The sequence below is a fragment of the Triticum urartu genome, chromosome 1A, assembly GCF_056163025.1.
Source record: "Triticum urartu cultivar PI428250 chromosome 1A, HENAU_Tu73, whole genome shotgun sequence".
Classification (NCBI taxonomy): domain Eukaryota; kingdom Viridiplantae; phylum Streptophyta; class Magnoliopsida; order Poales; family Poaceae; genus Triticum; species Triticum urartu.
The window spans coordinates 71,234,400-71,245,737 of NC_141873.1; positions in this window are offsets into that span (position 1 = coordinate 71,234,400).

Sequence of the window (11,338 nt, forward strand, 5' to 3'; positions counted from 1 at the left end):
GGGAAGACTTATGACTACTTCCTCTATGTTGTGTCAATGCTTCCGTTGCCGGTCTACGAGGGTACGTAGACAACACTCTCCCCTCTTGTTGATATGCATCACCATGATCTTGAGGAATTTTTTTAAACTTACTACGTTCCCCAACATTCGACCCCTTCGTCGCCCCTCCCTCATGAAATTTTAGCTGCTAGACTTCGTGTTTAGTGTTTGTCTTGTTGATTTTGACATACAATTTTTTTCATTTCCATTCTAGCTCTCCTTTGTGTGTGACTGTGCCCTCTCTTGACGATTTTCTCCTCTGTGTGCATGTACTTCTATTTACCCCAAAGCTATAGAACAATTGTTTTATGGTATTTTTCTATTAACTAGCAAATGAGCCCGTGCGTTGCAACGGGTGAAAAAAAACACTTCCCAATCTAATAACCATGAGTCCAAATTTTAGTAGGTCCATATCCTTTATGTCAACACATGGCATTCCATCTGTGTTTCTATTTATGTTTCTTCTCACTCTCGTCGACGCTGGCCTCAATGTTGACATCAATACAACACGTTTGAATGTTGTCAATCTTAAGACGTCTCCCCCTCGGCATACAATGCAAATGAGCTCGTGCGTTGCAACGGATGAAAAAACACTCACTAATCTAATAACCATGAATTCATAGGTCCATGTCATTTATTTCAACACATGGCATCCCATTTGTGTTTCTATTTATCCTTCTTCCCACTCTTGTCGACGCTGGCTCTCAGTGTTCATACCATCACAACACGTCTGAATGTTGTCAATCTTAAGACGTCTCCCTTTCGGCATAGGATGATAACAGTTAAATATAATATCGTATTCAGATTCTACATATTTTTGTAATCAAATTTCATATATAACATGTTAAATTTGGAGTTAGGGTTAAAAAGCTATGGATATTTTAAAAATCGATTAATATGTACTACAGATTTATTACCAAAAACTTGACGGCGTTTCCTGTAAAATAGCATGACGCACCAAGAATACCTATTTCTTTTATTAGTAGGTATAGATTAGGCCGGAGCAATTCAATATGTTAGTGCATATTTTAATCCCAAGGGAGTTACAAATATATTATTATGCATAGCCTTAATCCCATTTTAGTTATAGTTGACACAACCATGATATCTCTATGGCCAGCTCTAGGAACTATCCGGATGTAGGGAGGGAAAAAAGGAAAAAAGGGTACGTAAATGTGTGATCGGTCTCTACCTTGGTTTGTTCTCGTTGATGATATGCTACCAACCCATTTTAATTCAGTGCCTAGGTAGTACTCCCTCTGTTCCTAAATATAAGTATTTTTATAAATTTTAATATGGACAACATATGAATGTATATAGATGTATTTTAGAGTGTAGATTGGCCCATTTTTCTTAGTATATAGTCATACTAGAATCTTTAGAAACTTATATTTAGAAAAGGCACGAGTATTTTATTCAGCATGGGTGGTTAAAACATTCAGTACCGGGCATAAAACTTGAGCTTTTGTATTTTCAAGTGGCTAAGCAAATAATTCCCCAGCTGTGCAGCAAGCTTGGAACCACAGGCACATGAACCTATAAGGAGAGATCGCGTGTGGATAAAAAACTACTGGACCAGAAGATGAGGTAGGCCTAGGCGGTGGTGTGGGACCAAGGGAACACGTGTGCAGCTCACGCGAGGCGGCCGATGCCCAGCGCAGCCCCTCTTCACAAGTGCGTGGGAGCTGGATTAGATCCACGCGCCCGAGCGCGTCCACACATCCACGAAGCAGCAACAACCTTCAACGTGAGCTGATCTGCAGCAGCAACACTCCTCGCCGTCGCCATGGTCCCTCCCCTTCTGCCTCCCCTCTCGTGAGCGCTCGCTCGACCCCACGCATCACGCACAGCCTCACCTGCTCGAACCCCACCTCCATCCTATTCTCGATCGGGAGAGGTTCCCGATCCTCTGCCGCCGGCCGGCCACAGGAGCGCCGCCGCCTTGGCCTCCTTCCTCCTCGACCCCTGCCGCCTGCTCGCCTTTGTGCCGCCTCGCCCGACCTTCTCCTCCGCCCTCCTGCTATGCCCGAGCTCCGCCCCTTCCTGATCCCGTCGTGGCCCACCGCCCTCCTCTCGCACGGGTCACGCGCTGCTGCCGCGCCCGCCCTCTGCTCACCGGATGGCCATAGCGCCACCGCTGCTGCTGGCCGCCGCGGTTGCCAAATTCTGCCTCCCCTCCCCGTGTCCTCCGCCGGGCCCCTTACTGTCTCCTGCAACAGCAGCTGTTGTGACGCCTTCACCTTGTGCGCCCGGTCGCTGCAGCCCATGGCCGCCCCTACATCCGTACGCGACCGGCGCGCTCCACCCCTTTCACGGCCTCCCGTGCGCCAAGCGAGCCCTGCGTCCGCCTTCTGCTGCTCTCTTTGCCCCTCCTCCTTCGGCCGCCACTGCCCTGCCGATGGCCATGTCCATCCTCTGCACCCCGAGGACCGCCAAGCCCATTGCGGGCCCGTGACGCCCGTACGCCGCCACACCCCGCGCTCGTCGTCCACGAGCTCTCACTCCGAACTCCCGAGGAGAGCCACAGCGCGTGCTTCTTCTCCCCTCGATCCAGCAGGCAGCAACACACGACCCGCCCCCCTCTGCTTCAAAAGAAAACTCAAGGGGCTTTATGTAAATTCGAAACGTTTTTTGACTTACTAAAACCTGTAGTGCGGGTTGATTTCAGGGAACTATAGGGTGTTTTCTGCAAAACAACCACGACGGACGACCAGAAGCAATAGCTGGTTTATTAGTAGGTAAAGAGGTAAAGATAAAGATGATAAAGTATGTATATGCATCTACTAAAAGAAAAAAAAGATAAATAAACTAATAGCTATCAAAGCGAGCATGTATTTGCAACCTTTTTTCCTCTCTTCACGAATTTTATTCATTCTCAGCGTCTTGGTTGGTTGATTGAGCCAAACGATTTGTTCCCTATGTTTATTTTTGGAGCTCATCTGAGAATGATTTGTCCTCTCTTTTGATCATTTGTTCTCTGAGTGTGTGTAGTTGCATCCTTATTTCCCCTACCCGTTAGATTTCTTGTGCCCTGTTTGTCGTCGGGGTTTGATTTTGCATTGTTACTCGATGTTTTGTAAGGTAGATCTTTAGGGGGTTTCAAAATTTTGTATCAACACAACCTCCCTCTAATCAAGTGACACCAAACCTTAAAATTCATGTATTTGTTGCGCAGTATCACAAGACTTCCTCTCAAGAATTTTATGTGTGTTTTGTTTTCTACAACATCGACACCCCTTGTCACGGAGATTAAGACATTGATGGCCGATGGGGAGTTTATTCCTCAGAAACTTCGTCACGAACAGAAGGGTGTGGCAGATTGATTGGCAAATTATAGTTGTACGGAGTGTGTCATGGCTACACCAAGGACCCCAATGTATTGAGGAGCTCTTGCCTCTCGACTATAACACTATAATTTTGGAATAAAACTCCTATTTCCTTTCACAAAAAGACACCATGATATTCCCACAACCCTTTGTTTTTTTTCACTTCTACATTTTCATAGTGGTGCAGACAGAGGCTCTCTTTTACTCTACTTTTTTGTAGCGGTTTTGTAGGGCCTAACATATGGCTGTATCTTCTTTTGGGGGTACCTTGTGACCTTTTTTCAGGGGCGGTCCCCTCCTTTTTCCCCTTATTCTGAGTCACATTTTGACACATTGGTCCGTAAGGTAAGTCCGTATTTTCATTTTGGGATCTCGTCCAAAAATAATTTATCCTCTCTTTTGATCATTTGTTCTCTAAGCGCATGTAGTTGTTGCTTGTTTCCCCGACCCTTTAAATTTCTTGTGCCCTATTAATCGCCGGGTTTGATTTGCCTTCAGTTCTTAATGTTTTCTAAGCTAGATTCTTAGGGGGTTCTCATTTTTATTGAATTGGAAGTATGCTTGTTGTTTTCTACTCATTTTTTATGCCTCACTTTTGCTCCTCTCTGGTATGTTGCCTCGAAATGGAGTTGCTGATGCAAAAAAAAAAAATCGGTCAACAAACACCTCCCTCTATTCAAGTGACTCCAAACCATAAAATTCATGTATTTGGTGTGCATCATCACAAGCCTTCCTCTCAACATTTTTCTATGTGTTTTGTTTTCTACGACATTCAACAGAATCGACACTTTTTTTGCTGAGATCAATGAATAGATGGTCGACAGAGAGTTTCTCATAAACGTCATCGCAAACAGAATGGTGTGGCAGGTCGATTGAAGAAATTATAGTTGTATGGAGCGTGTCACAGATGTGTCGCTACACCAAAGAGCAGCCCCCCCCCCCCCCCCCCCCCAATGCAAAAAAGCACACACCATGATATTCCCACAATCCTTTGTTTTCTTTACACCTCTGCGTTATGTACTACAGAGCCGGCATTTTATGCACGATTTATGCACAACTTGCAATCAGATGGATGTGCTGCACTTTATTCCAAGATTGGATGGCTTGATGTTAAGCATCATCCATGGATCATGATAAAAGTGTCGTGTGTATAGCAGTGTTCGTGGTGTAACGATAGAGGCTCTATTTTGATCTACTTTTTTTTGTAGCGGTTTTGTAGGGCCTAACATATGGTTGTATCTTCTTTTCTGGGGTATTGTGTGACCCATTTTTTTGACAAAATTTATTTTATGTGAATTTGCGGGACCTCCTATTTGGCAACCTGCCTGCAAGGGAATGAGAGAACGTGCAAGGTTACGGAGTCTGGCGACGTAGATGGGCTGGCCTAACTCCACCTGGTTCATTGTTTCTCTTGGTTCGTTCGCTCGTTTCTATTTCTTTGCTTCGTACATTTCCATGTTGTTGAATAAAATGATTTTTTGTAGTTCAAGAAATCAAAATATATGCGTGGATATAAAAAATGCCATGATTTTAAAAAATATTCGCATATTCAAAAATATTCATGATTCTGAACTGTTCATGCATTAAAAAATGTTCAAATTTGAATATAAAATGGGAATTCAAATAATGTGAATGATATTTGTAAATGTTCAAAAAAATGTTCACGAATTTCCAAAATTGTTCCCAAATTTCTAAAAAAACGTCATAGACCACAAAAATGTTAACTGATTGAAAACAAATCATGATTTCGAAAAATATTCATGCATTTCAAAAATATATTTTCATTAAAAAAGTATTCATTATTTAAAAAAATCGCCTATTCTAAAAATGTTCATGAGTTAAAAAACGTTTGCAATTTTAAAACAAGTTCCCGACAATAAAAAAGTTCATGAATTTGATAAAATGTTCACGAATTTGTAAAAATGTTCAATTTAAAAAAATGTTCTTAATTTAAAAAATCAGGAATCTCTATTCTTATAAAAAACAGAGTTGGTGATGATGGTGTGCCTGCCATCCTGCAATATAGGCCGTCTGATTTATATCTGACGGATAGGAAAGAAACTATGACAATTTTGCAAAAAGATACCCACACCCTATCCACATTTGCAAATAAGACTTTTTCTCGTTTATAATTTTCTCTCACAAGATAAACTACTCATACAAATGCATCTTGATGTTTCGTGCAACACACGGGCATCTTGCTAGTTTTAATAAAATGTTCATGACTTAAAACAAAAACTAATGAATTTGAAAAATGTTCATGGTTTCAAGAAAATATTCTCAAATCTGTATGATGCTTGTGAATAAGAAAAAGAAATTTCCGTCAAAAAGAAATAAGAAGCAGAAAAATATAATGAAAACAACAAAAAAAGTAAAATAAAAATACAATAGAACAAATAAAACGAAAAAACCAATTCGAATACCTTCTTTAAACCACTGAGGTATACACCTAAAATGGGCCGGACCAAACACTAATCGAGCGCGATGGAGGTGTGGGCGCTGGGTTGCTCACGGCGACCTGCGCGTGAAATAGGATACACCCGAATTTGCCTCGCTTATTGCAAGCACTAAGTCGACCTCGCCTACAACACTATAATAAATGGCCCGGGCCAAGAAACATAGATGTGTATGACATTTTTTCGCTCGCTTCCTTTCGCTAAAAAAAGATGGCAGTTTGTTAACTTTATCTCATTTTTCATTTTATCAATATTCCAAAATATTCTTTTTTTGCGGGGGAATATTTCAAAATCTTCTGAAATAGAAATATTTATATTTAAAATGTTTATCCAATGTATAAAAATATTTACACGGTGTTGACAAAATGTTTATGCAGTGCTAAAGAAAAGTTGGCCTCACTTTACACAATGCAGATGGAGTTCAATTTTTTTTTAAAAAATTAAAGCATTTCTGGAAACATATTCTCGATATTTCAAAAATAAATTATAGAATGTATACTAATATTCAGGTAATTAAAAAATTGTGTCATATGATATGAGAAAAATTGTGTCTGGCACTTTAAATAAATGTCCATGCATTTGGAAAACATGATGGTCGCATTTTAGAAAAATGTTAATACGATGTAAAAAAATGTTGCATTGTTCCTAAAATGATCCCCGTCAGTAAAAATAGGTATGCGTGTTTTAAAAAAGTTTAACATGTATTAAAAAGTTCAAAAATATGTATTTAAACAATTGTCTAAAGTGTATAGAACAAATATTTCAACAGTATACGAAAAATGAACAATATGTATTGCAATAATTTGAGATGTGTTGTCCAAAATAAATAATGAAAAGAGAAGACCAATGAAAACCAGTGAACTAAACACTGAAACTCACAGAAAAAAGGAATGAAAATAGAGAGAGAGAGAGAGAGAGGGGGGGGGGAGAGCTTATTTCTCAGAAACTTCATTGCGAACAAAATGGTGTGGCAGATCGATTGACAAATTGTAGTCGTACAACGTGTGCCACGGCTGTCTACCTACACCAAGGACCCTATGTATTGGGGAGCTCTTGCCTCTCCATTGTAACACCATAATTTCAGAATAAAACTCATGCCCCCCCCCCCCCCCCCCCGCGCGCGCAAAAAAACACACACCATGATATTCCCACAATCCTATGATTTTTGTTATACTTCTACATTATCATAGTGATGCAATGAAAGAGGCATTTTTTGGATGTAGCGGTTTCGCAGGCCCTAACATATGGAAAATGACAAGCACCCGCGACAGACAGGAGGGCATGGCTGGAATACGAACAGAATCACTAATTAAGGGGTACACCTTTGCAAAGGACCCTCTCACCTTCTTTGGTGGTGACAAGTGATACACTGCATGTCTGTCACTTGTCGCAACTTGAATGTTTTCCCTTTTTCGTACATCTTGTTAAAACATGTTATCACTTTAACCGTGCGTTAAAATTATGAACCATTTCTTGGATTTCTCGTGCCAAGATCTTCAAAACTAGATCTCACATTAATAGATTTCGACAAACTTTTTCACGAAAACCAGGAAAAAATGAAGAATAAAAAAGCAGAAACCAAAAAAACATAAAGCAAATAAAAAACCGAAATCAGGAAAAATACTGAAAAACGAAAAAAGCGAAGCACAGTTGTGCTTGTTTCACTTTTTGGGGAATCACAACTCTGCTTCCCGTGGAGGCACAAACTGTGCCTTTTTCCTTTTCGGTAAGCATAGTTGTGCTTTTTGTGGAAGCACATATATACTTTTATATATTTGGGAAGCACAGTTGAGCTTTTCGTAAAAGCACATGTTGTGCTAGTCCTTTTTTTCCAGAAAGCAGTGCTTCTCGGAGGAGCATAATTGTGTTTTTCCTTTTTCAGAAAGCACAAATGTGTCTTTTCTTAAGGTGCACAAATGTGTTTTCTACGACATTCAACAACACCGACACCTTGCCGCGGAGATCAAGGCATTGTTGATCGACAGAGAGCTTATTTCTCAGTAACTTTGTCGCAAATAAAATGGTGTGGCAGATCAATTGACTAATTCTAGTCATATGAGGTGTGTCGCGGCTGTGTGCCTACACCAAGGACCCTATGTATTGGGGAGCTCTAGCCTCTTCATTGTAACACCATAGTTCCAGAATAAAACTCATGTTTCCCCCTACAAAAAAACACACCACAATATTCCCACAATCCTATGTTTTTTTATATTTCTACATTTATCATAGTGGTGCAATGAAAGAGGCACTTTTTGATCTACTTTTTTCTGTAGCGGTTTTGCAGGGCCTAACATATGGTTGTATCAATGTTTTTTGGGTGTACCGTGTGACCCTCTTTTGTTGATAAAATGTATCGTATGTGATAATATTTTTACAATGTAAAATAATGTTCACGTAATTCATGCAATGTGTTGTACCTTTCAAAAAATGCATGTGGCATATTAACAAAATATTCACGCATGTAAAAATATGTTCGTCACATATTTAATAAATGTTGATACAATGTAAAAAAAAAGTCGTGATGTTTGGAAAAATGATTCATGCCACTAAAAAATGTTATGCATGTATTAAAAATGTATAATAATATGTGTTAATAAAAATGTCTAACTGTATATAAAAATGTACAATTCATATTGAAAAAAATTAGTAACATGTTTAAAAATATAGACATATTTTTAGATATTTTCTAAACGTATTTTAAAATGCAATGGACATATTTTTAGAAACATATAAAAGAATTAAAATCTAACGAACATTTCTTAAATGGTATGAAATATATTTTTAATTACGCGATTTTTTTACATTGTAAGCATATTTAACAAAAATGCCACGTACAATTTTTTGGATTCCATTAAAAAGCACAGTCTTTGCTTCCGTCAAAAGCATAGTCTGTGCTTCCACAAGAGGCGCACTGTGCTTCTCGCTTCTCGAAATGGAAACACACAATATCTGGAGTACGAAGTTTGTACGCTCGGGCACCATGGTGTCATTTTTTTTAAAACGTATTTAAAGTTTAAAAACAATCAGAAAAAATATGTGGAAACTTGTATGTATTCACTACGGATCCATGAAATTATGTTTTGTAAAAATATAATGTGTATGCTGTAAAAAAACAAAATTCTCACCCAGAAACAAAAAATTCCGGTCCATTGGAAAATACATATTTATCTTTTTCTTTTGTATGCCATGTATGAAAGTAAAATGTAATGATTTTTTGCACATATGTAGTATATATGTGTGTGTCTGTTTACAAAAAGTTTTGAATTTTTTTGCGCTGCAAAAACTGTTATTTTGAAGCAGGCACCATAGTTCCCGTGCACAACTAGCAATATTCTCAACATGTGCTTCTATGAGAAGCACAATCTGTGCTTCCCTTGAAAAATGGTGAAAAATACAACTTGTGCTTTCCTTTTTTTTTTCTTTCCAAAAGAATTGAAAACCGCAACTGTGTTTTCGGGCTTCCAGTTTTTCTTGCGGATGTTTTTGGTATTGTTTTTCTGTTGGTTTTATTTTTATTATTTTTTGTTTTTGTTTTTTATGAAAAAAATAATTCATCGAAACCTGTTAGCGTGGAACGTAGTTTCGAAGAGCTCGATGAGAGAAACCCAACAATGAAAAAGATTCAGTAATTGGACATACGGTTCAAAAGATAAAACGTTTTAAATAAATGAATGCATGCAAAAAGAGAAAACTCAAATGCGATGATAAGTTACGAACATGCAGTGTGGCACTTGTTCATAGGTACAAGATTTGGGTCATGAGGGGTGACCAACAAAACATGTCTACCTCTGCCCATAAATCTCAGGAAAAAAAGGCAACAATATTTATTCTTTGTCAAGTGTAGTGCGTTCGAGCCGCTCTAGCTAATGCCAAATTTTGTGTCAAAATTAAACCCTAACAGCAAATCTATCCCTATCAATAAAGGGGTTATTGCTTCTGGCGGTACGTCATCGAAACTGTCCCTAAAGTTGCAAAATGTTACCCACCAATGCCACCTATAAGTGATAAAAAAATGTTTCACACGCTGAATCCCTGCTTGGGCCGGCCCAGTACAAACTCACTATACTGAGCTCTGCATGCTAGGAGACGACAACTGCGCCTATTTGGCCCGGCACATATCCAGCGGCCTGTATTTTAAATTGCATTTTTAATTTTTTTGTTTTCATTTTTAATCTTTGTTTTGTTCTATTTTGAAATATTTGAGACTTCAAAAAATTCAAAAAATTCAAAAAATGTGAATCTTGAAATAAATTGTTTAATAAGTTGGTATAATCTTTTGTTATATGAATAAATTGTTTTTCAGAAATTATATAAATAAATTTTAGTTTGTGATGGAGAAAATGAAGATACATGATGAATATTTTTTTAAATACATGATAAATATTTTTAAATATGTGTTCATAGCAAATGAACACATATCAACACATGTCTGATACAAACACATGTTCGCATTCATCTTGCCATTACATTGGATCAAGTTTCAGCCCATTGTTACATATAGTCTGTAATGCATTCATATTCATAATCAAAATATGCGGCAACATATCACATGAAAACTCGGTTTTGGGTGCAAATGAAAACTTCTTTCGCTATTAGTCGGATCACGCATGTACAGTTGAGATATAATTTTTTCCCTCCTCTTTGCCACGTTAAAGAAAAATAACTATTTGCACCAATATAAAAATTGTGGGTTTTATCTTGGTGTCAAAGAATAAATTGTCGCTCAATCATCGTGCCAACTTCTAAGGGTTGTTTCTTTCCCACTCGTTTGATCATTTCTATCCACTTTCATTTCTATCCCAGAGTGTGGGATTTGATACGTTTTTAACGTATCTATAATTTTTGTTATGTTTATGTTACATCTATATTATTTTTTATTGAACTAACTTATTAATTCGGTGGCAAGTACATATTGTTGTTTTTTTAGTGTTTTTGCCTTGCATAGAAAAATGGTATATTCGTAGACAAAACATATAATAAAAATATGACGATCATATATGTACCAAAGGTCCCCATATTGGCTAGAAACTCACCTGAGGGGAGCTAGTACGCTTCCACGCAGCCCCTGCCCTGCACATGTCGCCTACCACTTGGGTAGTTTGGAGCTTCTTGGGTGAGTCCTTTAACCATGAACTTGTCCCCAAATTTTGTCCTATGACGACTCAGTGTTTTCGGAGTTATAGATAGCAGGAGTAATAAAATGGCGACGAGACTCAGAAAATGACATAAAAAACAGCTCCCCAAAAGGTTAAATCCAATCTCGAACATGACTCTGCTCTCCACACCCATGGCCACCCAAAAATAAGAGGAGAAACCCTTCCCCACTAAGGGGATGTCAAGGAAGAAGAAGGAGGAGGGGCTCTCTCCTACTCTCTTCTGGCGATGCCCGAGCGCCACCGGGGAAATTGTCATTGCCATCATGATCTTCATCAACTGCGACACCATCTCCTTGGTCTTATCCCTCCATCTATACACTAGTAAACTAATCCACAAACCTAACCAATCCCCTACTTAAAC